The sequence below is a fragment of the Sus scrofa genome, chromosome 3 (genome assembly GCF_054392235.1).
Source record: "Sus scrofa isolate SSC_HxYL_T2T_F1_AM1 chromosome 3, Sscrofa_HxYL_maternal_Yorkshire_Landrace_v2.0, whole genome shotgun sequence".
Taxonomy (NCBI): Eukaryota; Metazoa; Chordata; class Mammalia; order Artiodactyla; family Suidae; genus Sus; species Sus scrofa.
In genome coordinates, this window is record NC_139385.1 from 103,427,079 (window position 1) to 103,444,025 (window position 16,947).

General features: G+C 37.2%; 1 long non-coding RNA gene across 9 annotated transcripts in view; it reads right to left on the bottom strand.

Annotated features, from left to right (window-relative positions):
• Positions 1 to 16,947, bottom strand: part of LOC146404815 (uncharacterized) — a 779,473-nt gene that overhangs the window by 54,167 nt on the left and 708,359 nt on the right. The gene's annotated exons all lie outside the window — the stretch shown is intronic.

Here is a 16,947-nt window from a genome sequence, read left to right on the forward strand (position 1 = left end):
CCCATAGCCAGATTTCCCCAAGTCTCCCCTTTATTATCATCCATCATGCTTAGCTATTTTAATTTGACATTAGCTACATCTTGCTGCCAAGGAGTGCATGGATAATTCCATATTGACATTGCTAATTTCTAGAATGTAACCACAGTGTTTGACATGATGCAGTCAGGCAGTAATCAAAAGCATATTTTCTGAGCTCCCTCATAAAAACTCAGTGGATGCAGGTTTTTTTTTTTTCTTTAAACTTATATGAGGTTATTTTTAGTCTATCAAAGGTGGGGAAAGACAGGTGAAATCTCAGTCATTAAAATGAGAGACAGCATCAGCAGAAAAAAAAAAACATAAAAACAAATTAGAAAAACATGGCCAACACTCTCATTCATCAACAAACATTAAGAGCCTATATGTTCCAGAAACTGGGCTTTCCATATTCAGTTCAATCTATAATCCATAAGAACTGTAAGAATTGCATACATGATCCACTACGGACACTGTAAATCTTATCTAAAATAAAGCTCAAAATTCAACTAACTGCCCATCCCATGCTTATTCTCTTCTCTCTCTCAATAGAAAAGACAGAATGATGGAACAATCAGAAGAAACATAGATCTTTATACCATTTCTGGCTTATGGTGAAAAAAGCAAAGGCTGAGGGGATTGTATGTGCTAGCACGTTCCTGGTACATGATCTCTGACAAGTCACTTGTCTGATAATGATAAAATATCCTGCTTAGTAATTCACAGGCTGCCTTGAGACACATATATAGCACATATGTGAATGTGTTTGAAAGGTATCAAATGATTAATAAGTGTTGGGAGTCCTTATTTAGAAAAGTATTAAAATGAATATCAAGTTTGTATAAATGTGTTTGTATGTATTTGTGACAGGGGATTATACATAAATAAGTACAGCATATATATAATGCAAATATGAGTTTCCAAATTACTTTTATTCAAAGGAAATTTAACGTTTTAAAATTTCTATAAACTTGAGGCTTTCATAAAGATAGGGAGTGGTGATGAACGATATTTTTATTTGATTAAAGGTCAACAGATAATTCCTCTATATTATTATAATAATCTTATGTCATACCCAGTGGTATGCTAAGTAGTATTAGTAATAATAAGTTGTATGAATCCTCTTTTCTTTCTCTAAATTAATAGAGTAAAATAAATGTGTTTATGCATTAAAGCATTCACAATGTGAGTAGAGAAAAATGGGTCTACATGAAAACTGTTCATTGTATTAAAAGTGTGTGTGCTGAGGGCCAATTTTCTGCAGAAATTCAGAAAAGGAATCACTCAAATGGGAGGGAGTAATTAAGAAATCTTCATAAAGAAGGTGATAAGAGTTGGGATTGAATGCATAGAGTGTGGGGACAGAGCAGTTTAAGGAAAGCAACAAGATTTTGAAAGGCCAGAGTAATAGTGTTATGGGTGGCTGGTTTGAAAGAAGAAAGGGCCAAACCAAGTTCCTGTAAGTTTTAATAGGGACAGAGAATTAAGAGGTGCAAACCACTATGTATAAAATAAGTAAGCCACAAATACATATTATATAGCACAAGGAGTATAACCAATATTTTATAACTATAAATGGAGTAAAACCTTAAAAAATTGTAAAACCTTTCAAAATTGTTTAAGTCACAAGGTTTCACACATGAAACATACATTATAAATCAACTATACGTCAAAATACTAGTTGACATTTTAATATTTTAGTAGAGGTAGCACTACCCAACTACTGGTTTTCCTAACCACTGGCCTCTTTGTTTTTAGCAAAGCTTACAAAATATTGCCATGTTTCCTCAGCTTGGAAAATTTTTCTCCTAGTTCCATGCCTTCTTTCCTTATTACGTTTATGCCTTAGCCCTTTATTGAAGAGGCCTACTCTGACAACCCTAATGCTAATTTAGGTATTACATGTGGTATTATAATATGCTCCTATTTGCTTATACATATAATATCTGTTTCTGCAGTTCCCGTCATGGCTCAGTGGTTAACGAATCTGACTAGGAACCATGAGGTTGCAGGTTTGATCCCTGGCTTTGCTCAGTGGGTTAAGAATCCAGCATTGCCGTGAGCTGTGGTATAGGTCGCAGATGCGGCTCAGATCCTGCGTTGCTGTGGCTGTGGCATAGGCCAGCGGCTACAGCTCCGATTCGACCCCTAGCCTGGGAATCTCCATATGCTGCAGAAGCGGCCATAGAAATGGCAAAAAGACCAAAAAAAAAAAAAAATCTGTTTCTCAAGCAGCATAGGAACTCTATAAGAGCAGATAATTGGCCTACTTCATTTGCAGTGAAGAAAGGGAAACTTGGAGACAGTAGACAGGTTAAACGTGAGACTGGGAATTGGGAATGAAGCCAGCCAGGTCTAGGATGTATAAGTAAAGAAGCTTGTGTACAGGAGAAATTGGTAAAACCATAAAAGGTAAGATATCTTAAAGAATTACATGTTGTTGAGAGTCATTCCAACTCTCTGAACCTTCATTTGTTCAATGAGGGATTTAAAATTATTTGATGGTAAATAGTAGTGTAAAGGTTCTTGGAGTCATAATTCTGAATATCAATTCCAATCATCAATGTGCTAGATAAAATAGGTACAGGAGAATGAGTTTAGTATATTGAGCCCAAGATATAGTAGTAGGTTGTTGCAATTCAACAAATACTAAATAGGGGATGAGCAGCCAAGACAATGGAGTGGAAAGATCCTGAGCTGTCCTCCTCTCAGGAGCACACCAAAATCACAACTACCTACAAAACAACCACTGATGACAAAGACTGACCAAAAAGATCTTAAACAACTAAAAAAAAAATTAAGAAGGAAACACAATAAAATAGGTAGGAGGGGTGGAATTGTGATATAATCAAATCTCATGCCCCCTGTGTGTGTAACCCACAAACCGAAGAATAATTATATTGCAGAGGTTCTCCCACAGAAGTGAATTCTGGATCCCATGTCATGTTCCTCAGCCTGGGGGTCCAACACTGGGAAGACAAGACTCCCAGTACATTTAACTTGGAAGGCCAGTGAGCTTCATTTTGGAACCCCCCAAAACTGGAAAAATAGACTTCACTCGTAAAGGGCACACACAAAATCTCATGTACACCAGGACCCCGGGGAAAAGTGGTAATTTAATAGACACCTGGGCCAGACCTAACTACGGGTCTTGGAGAGACTTCTGGAAAAGTGGGGGAGGGAGAGGAGGCAATTGTGGCTCACCCTGGGGACAAAGACACTGGTGGCAGCAATATTTGAGAACATTCAACCACATGAACACTGCTACTTATGGCTGCCATCTTGGCTCATTAGCTCTGAGACCTGGGTCTACTTAACAGTCTGTAAGCAATAGTGCTGGGACACCTCAAACAACTAAATGGGCAGGGACAGAGCTTCACACATCAGCAGACAGGCTGCCTAAAGACTTCTTGAGCACACAGCCACATCTAGGCAGCCTCTTACATGGCCCTGCCCACCAGAGGGTCAAAACACAGCTCCACCCACCAGTGAGCAGGCATCAGCTCTTCCCACCAAGAAGCCTGCATTAACCTCTAAACCAGCTTCACCATCAAGGAGAAGACACCAAATGCAAGAAAACAAAAATCTGCAGCCTGCAGACCCAGCTCACCCACAGCGGGACCAACCCTATCTAGGACCTTCTGGGCCCTGGCTCTGACCACTAGCAGGCCAACACAAGCTTTGGGACACACCAGACACTATGTCATAATTGTAGAAGGACACCTCCTTGCCCTAGCCAGATGATCTGAAATAGTTCTGAGATCCCTGGGCCCTTCAGCCTGACTCTAGGAATTGGCTCTGCCTTCCAGTAGTCTGGAACTAACTGCAGGATCTAGCTTTGCCTACCAATTGGTAGGCAACAGCTTTGGAGTCTTCAGGACCCTGACTCCACCCACCGGAAAGGCAGCACTAGTCCCAGCGGCCCCTAGGGTTCTGCAGCCAGCTGCATCATGACCAAGTTCCATGAAACAGTATCCAGAAGCATCTACACAAGGCAGGGCCTGGCAAACAACCAGGCTAGGAACCAAACACCTACCAGACTGCCTACATAGTCAGCCTGCTTAACAGAAGGACCCACATAGCGCTCATAGGAGGAAGATCACAGAGCTTGGTTGACAAGAGGGGAGTATGCTGCACAGGACATCTCCTACAGAGGGTCACTTCTCTAAGATTGAGAAACATAACTAAATTAACACATAGATAAAAATACAAATAGCATCTTATTCAAAATTAGGTGGCAGGAGAATATGTTTCAGACCAAGGAAAAAGATAAAGCACCAGAAGAACCAAGTGAATCTGTAATTTTAAAACTCCCAACAAACTAAAGTCCAGAGCCAGATGGCTGCACAGGTGAATTCTACTAAACATTTAGATAAGAGTTAATCCTATCCTTTTGAAACTATTCCAAAAAAATGCAGAGGAAGGAACGCTTCCAAACCCCTTCTATGAAACCAGCATCGCTCTGATACCAAAACCTGACAAAGATAACACATAAAAGCAAAAATTACAGGTTAACATTACTAATAAACATAGGTTCAGAAATCTGCAACAAGATATAAGCAAACTGACTCCAACAATACATTAAAAGGATCTTACATCATAACCAAGTGGTATTTATCCTAGGGTTGCAAAGATTTTTCAACATCCTCAAATCTTTCAATGTGATACACCACATTAACAAGTTGAAGAATGAAAACCATATGTTCATTTCATTAGATGCCCAGAAAACTTTCATAAAATTCAACATTCATTTATGATTAAAACTCTACAGAAAGCAGGCAGAGAGTGAATATATCCCAACATACTGAAGTCCATTTATGATAAACCCACAACTAATATCATTCTCAGTGGTGAAAAGCTGAAATCATTCTCTATAATATCAGAAACAAGACAAGGATGCCCACTCATTCAGCATTTATTCAATATAGTTTTGGAAGTTCTAGCCACAGCAATCAGAGAACAAAAACAAATAAATGAATTCAAATAGGAAAGAAAGAAGTAAAACTGTCAATGTCTGCAGTTTACATGATACTATACATAGAAAATTCTAAACACAGCACCAGAAAACTACTAGAGCTCATCAATGAATTCCACAAAATTAAAATACAGGAATACAAAATTAAAATACAGAAATCTGATTCAATTCTATACACTAACAATGGACTAGCAGAAATAGAAACTAAGGAAACCCATTAATGAGCTCATCAGAAAAAATAAAATACTAGGCATAAACCTACCTAATGAGTCAGAAGACCTGCACTCCAAAAAATTTGACAATGATAAATACTGAAGACAATACAAGCAGATGGAAAGATAGACTTTTTTTTTGGATCGGATAAATCAATATTGTTTAAATTATCAGATTACCCAAGGCAATCTACAGATTCAATGCAATCCCTATCAAATTACCAATGATATTTTTCTCAGAACTAAAAAAAAGTAATTTAAAATTTTTATAAAAACACAAAATTCTCCAAATAGGCAAAAAAATTTTGAGAAGGAAGAAAAGAGCTCGAGGAATTATGCTCTGTGTCTTCAGGCTATACTACAAAGCCCACAGTAATCAAAACAGTATGGCACTGGGACAAAAACAGACACATACGTCAATGGAATAGGAAAGAAATCCCAGAAAGTGGGCTTATGATCAATTAATCTATAATGATGTAGGCAAGAATGTGCAAGGGAGGACAAGAGGGTAAAATACAAGGACTCAAGCTCACCACCTCTCATGAAAACACCAAAATTACAACTAACCTCTGAATAAGCATCAACAATATAGACTGGACGCCACCAAAAAAGACACCCTATATCCAAAGGCAAAAAAAGAAGCCCCATCAAAATGGTAGGAGGGGTGCTTTCACAGTATAACCAATTCCCTACCTGCCAGATGGAGGACCCACAGACTGGAAAATAACTATGTCATAGAGGGTCTCCCACAGGAGTAAGAGTTCCAAGACCCATGTCAGTTTGCCCAGCCTGGGGTTCTGGCTTTGGGAGGAGGTGTCCTGGAGTACTTGGTGTTAAAGGCCAGAGAGACTTGAGTGCAGGAGCTCTACAGGACTGGGGAAAACAGAAACACCACTGTCAGGACACACACAGGCTTTCACGTGCATTGGGTCCCAGGACAAAACAGGAATTTTATAAGAACCTGGGTCAGACCTACCTGCAGGTCTTGGAGGGTCTCCTGGGAAAGCAGAGGATGGGTGTGGCTTGCTGTGGGACAGGACATTAGAGGAGGATGTCTCAGGGAAAAATCATTGCTGTGATCTCTCCTGGAAGCTGCCGTTTTGGAAGAATATGTCTTCACTCATCAGAGCTGAGAAGCCCCAGGCCAAACAACAAAAAGGGTGGTAATACAGCCCTATCCATCATCAAAAAGGCTTTCTAAAAGTCTACTCAGGCACACAGACACCTCTAATCACACCCAGAGACAAAGCCCCTCTCACCAAAGGGACAAGACTCAGCTCTACCTACCAGTGGGCATGCATCAGTCCCTCCCATCAGGAAGCTTGCCACAAGCCCCTGTATCAACTTCACCCACAAGGGGGGCAGACACCAAAAGCAAGAGAGGCTACAAACCTGTAGCCTGCGAAAAGGAGACTACACAAAAATTTACGCAAAATGAAAAAGAAGAAAAATATGAACCAGGTGAAGAAACAAGATAAAACCCCAGAAGAACAGCTAAATGAAGTGGAGATAAGCAATGTAAAGACTTCAGAATAATGGCAGAAAAGATGATCCTGGATCTCGGGAAAAAAATATTGGAAGAAAAGATCAATAAATTTCACGAAACATTTAACAAAGAAATAAAAGATTTAAATATTAAATAGGCATAGATGAACAACATAATAACTGAAATAAAAAAAATTCACTAGAAGGCATCAATAGCAGGATACACGATGCAGAAGAACAAGTGAGCAAGGTGGGAAGACAGACTGGTGGAAATCACTGATATGGAACATAATGAAGAAAAAAGAGTAATAAGAATATGCAATGGAGAAAAGATAGTCTCCTCCTTAAGTGGTTCTTGGAAAACTGGATAGCTACGTGTAAAAGAATGAAATTAGAACATTTGCTAGCACCACATAAAAAATAAAGTCAAAATGAGTTAAAGACCTAAATGTAAGGCCAGACACTATAAAACTCCCAGAGGAAAATATAGGCTGAACAGTCTAATATAAATCACAGCAACATTTTTGTGAATTCATCTCCTAAAGCAAACTAAACCATAAATAAACAAATGGGACCTAATTAAACATAAGAAATTTTGTACAGAAAAGTAAACCGTTGCCAAAAAAAAAAAAAAGAAAAAAAAAACCTATTGAGCTGGAGAAAATATTTGCAGATAATATGTCCGAGAAAGATTAATATCTAACATATATAACAAATTATACATCAAAAACAAACGGAACAATCCAATTTAAAAATGGGCCAAAGAGTTGCATAGATATTTTTCCAAAGAGAAAATGCAGATAGTCAATAGGCATGTGAAAAGATGCTCATCATCACTAATCATCAAAGAAATGCAAATCAAAACCACAATGAGCTATCATCTTAACCCTGTCAGATTAGCTATCATCAAAAAGAATACAAATAACAAATGTTTACGAGGATACAGACAAAAGGGAAGATTTGTACACTGTTGGTGGAGATGTAAATTGGTACATTCACTGTGGAAAACTGTATGAAGGTTTCTCAAAAAACTAAAAATAAAATTACCATATGACCTAACAATTCCACTCCTGGGTATATATACTTAAAAAACCCCTAAATGTAATTTGAAAAGACATATGAACACCAATGTTCACAGCAACATTATTTACAATTGCTAAGATATGGAAGCAGACTAAATGTCTATCAACTTAGGATAAATGAGATTTGGTGTGGGTATGTGCAATCTAAATATTACAACAAACTACTAAATATAACAACAATAAAGAAAAAATAACTCACAGATATAGAGAACAAACTATAGATTACCAGTGGGGGGAGGGGGACCTTATAAGGTGGGAGAAAGGGAGGTATGAACTATTGGGTATAACATAGACTCAAGGATCTATATTGTACCATACAAAGTATATAGCCTATATATATATATTTTTTTTTTCTTTTTTGTCTTTTTTAGGGCCATACCCATGGCATACGGAGGTTCCCAGGCTAGGGGTCAAATTGGAACTGTTGCTACTGGACTATGCCAGAGCCACAGTAACGCCAGATCAGAGCTGCGTGTGTGGCGTACACCACAGCTCACGGCAACACTGGATCCTTAACCCACTGAGCAAGCCCATGCACAGATCAAACCCATGAGCTCATGGATGCTAATCAGGTTCATTAACTGCTGAGCCATGACGGGAACTCCTCTTTGGTTTTTATATAAGGAAAATAGGCTGGACTCTTTGGGCACTAAGTCTAATAGTCTGAACTTGGAACAACCAGAGAGAGAAAATTTGAAAGAACTAAGTTGTTGGCAGATAACACTTAATAACCTACTATTTAAATGCTTAAACCATTTGGACTCAGCCTTCAGCATGGCTAGTATCACCTGCCACTCTCCTGTGAGTTTTTGCTGCTTGTCCAGATGTCATTCTTTAACACAAATACATAATCCCAAAACCAAGGTACTTGGACCATATGGTTGATGGCTTATCCAGAACTACTAATTTATTGACTTAATTTTTTTATATGTGCATGGTGGAGGTGGCTATTAAATCAGTTGACTAAAATGGAGATACAAATGGTAAAATCTAGATGAAACACAAAGTTAAAATATTCATGACCATGATTCCGCATGTGATTGAATACAAATCCAGGTAGGATCTCTTGCTAGATAGTCTGAAGTTGGAGACTTTTCACTGTCCTTCTAAACTTATATTTATCAGTTATCTGCATATTCTCCTATTCACGATCCTTTCACTCTTGTCAGACTGGTTCCCTCACTGTCTGATCATTCCTTATATAGCCCTGCCTTTATGTTCTTGTTCAAGCCACCAAATTTGCTCGTGAATGCCATCCTTAATGTCTTTGCGGATCCAAATGTGATTATCTTCCAAAACCAAGTTCAGTCTGTCACACAACTGAATCCTTCCCTGACCATCGTGGCCCATTATCAGTCTTTCTCTCATATACACAGCAGTGTTCATTGTTTATACATGTCATTTAGTAATTGTATTATCTCTTTTATACGCTTAACTTTTTCAATCCCAGGTTTTCTCTCTGCAAAAAACTGCTGTTCTGTTTTACCCTCTGGTACCCGCTGTATGCCTAGTTCTTCATCTTACATACAGCTAGTATTCTATAAATATTTGTTGATTGATAGAAAGTACAGTGAGTAGTATTTATTTCTAATGAAAACAAATTCATGTTTAAGGGAATGTAATGATTTTTTTCTTAAACAAAGCACCAAAATGAGAATATTGCAAATGATGGCCCAAGGGGCTGCAGTTTTGTACTCTATTATTTTTCTGTTTAAAAATTAATAATCTTGGACCATAGCTGTTGCCTTTTAAAATTTACTGGCATTGATCAGGGTCCATTCTGGGCTGTGATGGATAGCTTTGATTTGGGGCTTGGTGTTACAGTAGCAGTTGACAGTAGAAACAAAGTGAAGGTTTGTCAATAGGTCAAAAGACTGAGAATATTAATAATACATTAATATTATAATTTTCATCTTCAGAAAAAAAAACTGAGGACCTTAACAAAGACCATAGAGACCTCAGAAACTGATATGCATTCATTTAACAAAAAAGGCATTTTTGAAACCTAGACTTGTACTATAAGAATTCAGAATCAGTGCTCCTGAATATATGCCCCTAAGTACATTTAATATATTTACTAAAGTATATTTGTTATATTTTTGTAATATAAAATGCAGGAGGACTTATTAGACATCTACTACTGCTTTTCTTTGAAGTCCCTTTTGCCCTAGTCCTACTTTTCAGATCTTTTTTTCCAAGCCTCTAGTGCCCTCTTAGGCCAGTCCTCTCCTCTTACAGATGGTGGAGTTTCTTTTCTCCACACCTAACTCCACACACTTAGAGCAGTCACCCCAACAGTTGCTGATTTGATCTTTTCCAACATATATTCATAGACTATACATGATGCAAAACACAACTGCACTTATTTTATATAATCCAGAAGCTAATAAGCTATTTTTGAATTGCGGAATTAAGAGGAGAGAATTTTTGGAGATTTCCAGATCTTTCTTTGGCCACAATCTAGAATTTATTGGAAATAAACATATGCTTGATTATAAATTAAGGTTAAAAGTATTTTTTAACATACTTTTATTTGACTAATAATAAGAAAACTCAGATTCATCATTGCATTCATCATTACATTCAAGGACTCAGGATCTAATGCTCTAATAATGTCATTTTTTAAACAAGAGTGGCTGAGCTACTGACCAAAATGACTAGATTTTCTGTGACATTAACTCAATGCATGCTAAATGCATTAAAAGTCTCTATAAATTAAATTTTAATTTTAAAAATTAAAAAAATCTCTGTAGCAATGTCTTTTTAAAAACCCAATATCTTTCTTTCAAGCTCTGTTAATTTTGGAGGGTATGAGAATTCCATCTCTAGAACCCAGTGCATCTCTTTACTATGTATCTGAAAATCCACTGCAGCTGGTAATATATGTATATATATAATTTTTGTGACTCTAATAGCTCTATACTGAACTTTATTAGAAATAAGTTGACTGATTCTATTTCCCTTTTTGTACCCTCGTTGCTTCTCCGTTTATCCCACTAGTTGAGGAAGAAAAGGGTGAGAAATTTTCATAATAAGTAGTCCACATGCCAGAAACATCAGGCAAAGGGCATGGCATTTGAGATGAACTGGCAGAATGGAAATGCTAGAGAACTTGGAATAGTTATTTCCATGCTTTACAGTTTTTAGAGAAGGGCCATATCTTCCAAGTGGTTTTGGCAGTACATTTCCACCAGAGTATGTAATGTGTTAGAAACCCTTTATTTCAACAGGATTCTCTGGTTCTGCCATAGTCACCACCCCAGCAAAATATGCATATACATTTTCAGTGGCTCTCTAGCCCTTACTCCAGGTAGAATGCAATAGTCTTTCACTCAGTAAGCTAATTAGAACCAGACACCTTCTTTGGCAAGATCGGCAATACATACCACTATCCATCTTTCACTTCTATATTGAGATGTTTTCCTCTACAGAAATCACTGAAAACATGACCTTTTCTTCTGTACCCTTTGGAAAGCTTTCACAATTAAGCATTATAGCTTGTTTTCCATAGAAAATAATTCATTGAAGAACAAGCTTAAAACTTGTGACTACCTAATTTTTTATATTTCTTGGGCCAATTAATGAGCATACGATCATCATATAAACATGGATGGAAAAGAAAGTGATTTAAGATGTTTATTGAATGTTTCTTAAAAAATATAAATAAGTCTATATTCAGTAAGCATCAATCTGTAGTTGCCACTGAATGCATCTAGCATTTATCTCATGTTGTTTTTCAAACAACCTTTACCCTAGAAAGACTGTTTTCAAATACAAAATGTATGATTTGTCTTCAATCATACAGACCTGATGGAAATATGTCTTAGATATTGGATTATTTTGAAAACAAAATGGAATACTTATGAACAATAATAAAAATATCCCCTTGAATATTTAAAAAATTATTTGTGGTACATGATTAAATTCTATCTAGACTGACCAAAACCTTAATATTGGGTCATAAGTCAGAACCTTCTCAGTTTCTAAGGTGATTTTGACTGAAAGGCAGTGGAGCAAATTCAATGCAGACTCAAAAGGATGCAGTGGAAATGGTAGCAGGAATACAGGGAACAGGCTGATATTGATGTAAAACCTTATCATTGACTTAGGACAGTTCAGCTTTTATGGATAATAAATGAAATCACTATTTAAAATATGTGATACTCAATGACAACAGAAAATCTCAAGAGTTAAATATCAAACGAAAGGAGTGACAGACAATATCTTTATGCCAGGAGGAACAAGGAGCATGATCAAGCTGGCCTCTACACAATCATTACTTCTTGTACCTGTACTTACATGCCTCTTAAAAAATTCAATAGGAAATGCAAAATATGCATTCACAGAAAAGAGATAAAACATATTCACAGAAGGGACTCAGAAGAAAAGTCAAATCTCCTTTTTTTACTCCCATTCTTGCCTCTTTCTCCACTCTTCACCATGTTTGCTCTTAATTCTTTTATTAGTCCTTCTTGAGTTATCACCTCTAGATACTCTATCAGCTCTCATCTACAAACTGTGATGAATTGTGCATATATATATATATATATATATACATTTTTTTTTTGTCTTTTTAGGGCAGCACCCACAGCACATGGAGGTTCCTAGGCTACATGTCAAATCAGAGCTCTAGTCACCAGCCTGTGCCATAGCCACAGCAACTAAGGATTCGAGCCACATCTACACACACACAATAGCTCACTGCAATGCTGGATCCTTAACCCACTGAGGCAGGCCAGGGATTGAACCTGCGTCCTTTTGGATGCTAGCCAGATTTGTTTCCACTGAGCCATGACAGGAACTCCAAATTGTGCACATTTACCCTACCACTCTCCTTCTACTACTTTCTCTGACTTACCTTACTTTTAACTCTTCTCAAATTAACACTTACAATGTTCAATAACATCCTTAACCCTCTACTTCTGGTTCTACTACCTTTACTCTCTATCAGTTGGATTCCCACATTGTAAGATGAGAAAAATGAGCACACCCACAACTCTATACCTTCCCTTTTTTACCTCCCGGCTCTATGAGCTGTGTCTTCATTTTATATTATCAAGTTTGATAACATAAATATTCTCCTCTATAAGTACACTGAAGTCTTCTGTGTGTCTTTAGTTTTATTTGAAACTTTGTACATCACTTATTAGAATGTATGACATGATTGTGTAGGGACTGTTAATTGTACAACCGAGTGGTATGGCTATAGGAAAAGAAACAAAATTTTATGTCGCTAAATCTGTGCCATTTGAAGACTGTTCCAAGCATCAAGATCCAATGGATTATCTTACTCAATGTTCAAAAATAATTGCTCAAAATAATTGAACATTACAGATTGTTTTCTGCGAAACCATGATTTCATTACATTACAATTTTGCAAAGTTTTTAATTGCCTTTCTTTCTTTTTTTTGGTTAGAAAAGATATTAAGATCTTCTACTTTTCCAGTAAGTAAAATCCACTTTATTCTTCAAGGCATTCTTCATTCTCATTTAAATCAATGCTTCCTGGTTTTTCTAGGGATCCATTGAATTCCCTAGGTTAGTATTGTTTGTTAAATCACATCTTTCTTGGATTCTTCTTTTAATTTACTGAAATAATATCTTATTTTTTTTCTTTCTGTTGTAAATAATAAGGTACATAGGAGTTCCTGTTGTGGCACAGCAGAAACGAATCTGACTAGGAACCATGAGGTTGCCGGTTCGATTCCTGGCCTCACTCAGTGGGTTAAGGATCCAGCGTTGCTGTGAGCTATGGTGTAGGTCACAGACACGGCTCGGATCTGGCATTGCTGTGGTTATGGCCTAGGCTGGTAGGTGTAGCTCTGATTAGACCCCTAGCCTGGGAACCTCCATATGCTGCTAGTACAGCCCTAAAAAAGCAGAGAGAGAGAGAGAGAGAGAGAGAGAGAGAGAGAGAGAGAGAGAGAGAGGAAGGAAGGAAGGAAGAACGGACTAATTGGTACACAGAAGATAATCTTTTCAAAAAGATTTTGCAGATTTGAAAGTGGGGTTTTGTCTTAAGTTTATTGATAGTTTGGTTGGGCACAAAGTAATTTCTGTGTTCTAAATCATTTTAACTCAGAATTCCTTAGTAGCATCAAGTATGTTAATAAGAAAACTGATTTCACTCAGAGTCTTATCCATTCATTGGCAACATATATGTTCATTGTGAGCCTTTTAATGCTATTGTTTTATCTGTTGTACTAATAACTATCCATCTGGGTGTAAGTCTTCTTTCTCTCTACATACACAATCTGTGACTAAAAGCAAAGTCTCCCAAGCAAGATTATGTTCTAAAGTTGAGTGTTCCATTAAATTGTGTGGCCTCCCATAATTTCAACACTGAATCATATTTCACTTTATTCAGTTATAAAATGAGCATTTAACTCTTACAATTGTTGCAAAAATTAAACCAACACACTTAAAGAACTCAGTAAACATTAGCTATTGTATCATTTTGTTCAGCACTCAGCATATCCTTTCAATTGGAATGTTTTCCGGGCCTTACCTTAGCTCTATTTTTTCTCTGATAATTTCTTTCCTCAGCTTTCCCATCTTGGACCTCCTTCTAAACAGATATTGTTTTTTCAGGAGTGATTTTCTATACCTTTTACTACTTTTTTTTTCAAGCTGTGTTTTTTGTTCTTTATCTTGGTATATTTCTTTAATCATGATTATTAGAGTGGTCATTTTGTTTTTATTTTAGGCAAATCTATTTTTTCATTTTCAAGAACTTTTTTTTTTGCTATCTGATAAAATACAAAATGAGAGCTTGTTTTTATTTATTTAGATAGAATTTTCTTAAAATCAAATTTAAGCTGAAATAGAAGGTACTAATTACAGTGTTTTAAACATCCTTTTCTCATCCATGAATTAAATGTTTTCATTCTTATGTTTAGTTACTCCACTTGTTCATTTTCGTCCTTGCCTTATTTGTTTTGTTGGCTTTATTTTTATCAAATGTCAAGTGTTCATTGGCTATGTGTTAATATTTATGGTTAAAGAAATATATATATATATATATATATATATATTTCTGGCTTTCTGTCCACTTGGTGAGTCTATTCCTCTCTTTTCCCTTAAATAGAAAGACTTACTATGGTCTGTATGTGAGAAGCTGAGTCTACTAAGATACAAGTTTCTCTTTGGGACTATCAGTGGAGGTGTGGAGAGGGGCATACTGCCCCCCATATTAATGTAGTGAAAAGTTTATTTTGGAGGTGGAGGATTAGCATATTTCCCATTTGATCCTTCTGCCTTTCCTTGTTCTCCTTCATTCTATCACATTTCTGCCTAGAGTTGCTTTCAACTCTGCTTTGCTTTCCTCTTATGATCACCTTCCACACTATGGTTTTTAAAGCCTTCCCTAGAATTGATCTGATTTTAACCTGGACATCAAACATCCTACTGAGATCTCCAGAGGCAGGTAATGGTGACAGGGCCACCAGGACTGTTTGAATTCCAGCGCTATTTGAAATCTTGATTCAGAATACAAAGAGCCTGTTAAAGATGTCATTCAGTCTATTTTCTGCTGGTTCCAGGGCACAAGGACAGGGTTGTGGCACCATCAGATACAGATTGATGTTTTTAATGTTTTATGGTGTTCTTCATTTTACCAACCCAGAGCAGGATTATCTTTCTGTCCACCTGATTGTCCCAAACCCCACATTTAGATGACTCTGGACAACTCTGGTATATGGAGCTTTTCCTGAGGACTCATATTGGAGTGGCCTCTTCAAATAAAGGGGTGCCTCTAGACTGCTTTCTCTTTTTGCAGTTGCAGATTCAGCTGCCACAATGGTGATCAATGAAGTTCAGGAATCTGCCTCTGTATTTTGTCTCTCCCTCATGCTCATGTTGCTCCACTTTCCAGGACTGGGCTTTTGCTTTTGGTTACTTTGACCCTGAAACACATTCATCTGCTTGTCAGCTCCCTGTGGACAACTCTCCTGAATGAAAGCCATTGTCCATCTGGTTTCCAGGCAACACATTCCTCCAATCCATTCCCATCACTGTCCTTTGTGAATATTCTTCTGAGATCCTGGAGCCTTCTATTGCCAAAACCACATTATCAGCTTGGATTTGGTATCTGGATAGCATGAAAGGTCAATACTACTCAGGCCTGCTCCAATTCAACACCCCCTCTCAGCCCCCACTGTGCTGCTCCATAAGTCCTGGGATATGACACATACTTCTACAGCCCCCACTGCTTATTCAGTATTTTATTATACCAAATTTTTTTCTAAAAATATTCAATGGTAAGGAAGTGCAGTTTTTCTACTGGGTATGGTTCAGAAATTCCCAAGAAAGTGATACAAAGTTCTGGTCATGAAAATTGATTTCCAGAAGAAAACTTCCTTCTGATCTGTACATTTCTCTTTTTTCTTTTCTTTTTTTTTTTCTTTTTACTGCCACACCTGTAGCATATGGAAGTTCCCAGGCTAGGGGTCAAATTGGAGCTGCAGCTGAGGCCTATGTCACAGTCACAGCAACGCTGGATCCAAGTTGCATCTGCAACCTACACCACAGCTTGTGCCAACTCCAGATCCTTAACACACTGAGCAAAGCCAGGGATCAAACCCACATCCTCACAGAGACTATATTTTGTCCTTAACCCACTGAGGTCACAGTTAGAACTCCTGATTTGTAGATTTCTAAAAAAGAGAACTATGTTGTAGAGAGGAGAGCTCTAGACCAGCTAGTCTTATTGTGGAAAACATTTGCTATGGAAAAGTCAAACATAGAAAAAGCTAGAAGTGCCAAAAGTGACCTTAATGATTCCCCAATCCATACTTTTGATTTCATAAGCCAAGCCTGAAGTGTTAGGGGGCATATTTAGGGGTTCTTAGCCTCCTAGTGACAGAGGCAGTAGTAGAACCCAAGTCTTCTGATAGAATATAATTATATTTATAAACTGACGTTACAGGTATATAATTCATACTTCCAACAATATTATAAGCATGAGAATAGCTAACATTTTTTGATCTCTTACTATAGTCCAGGCCCTATACAAAGTATTATATATCCATTGTGTCATTCAATTTTTAAAATAATCCTGTGAAACAGGTAGCAGTCTGTGTGGTATGATTTTGATGAGTAGCCACCAAGATCAAAGCATAACTCAGAATGCAAGCTAGTTTTTGTTTTCTTGGAGAAGGGAGGACTAAAAAACAATTAC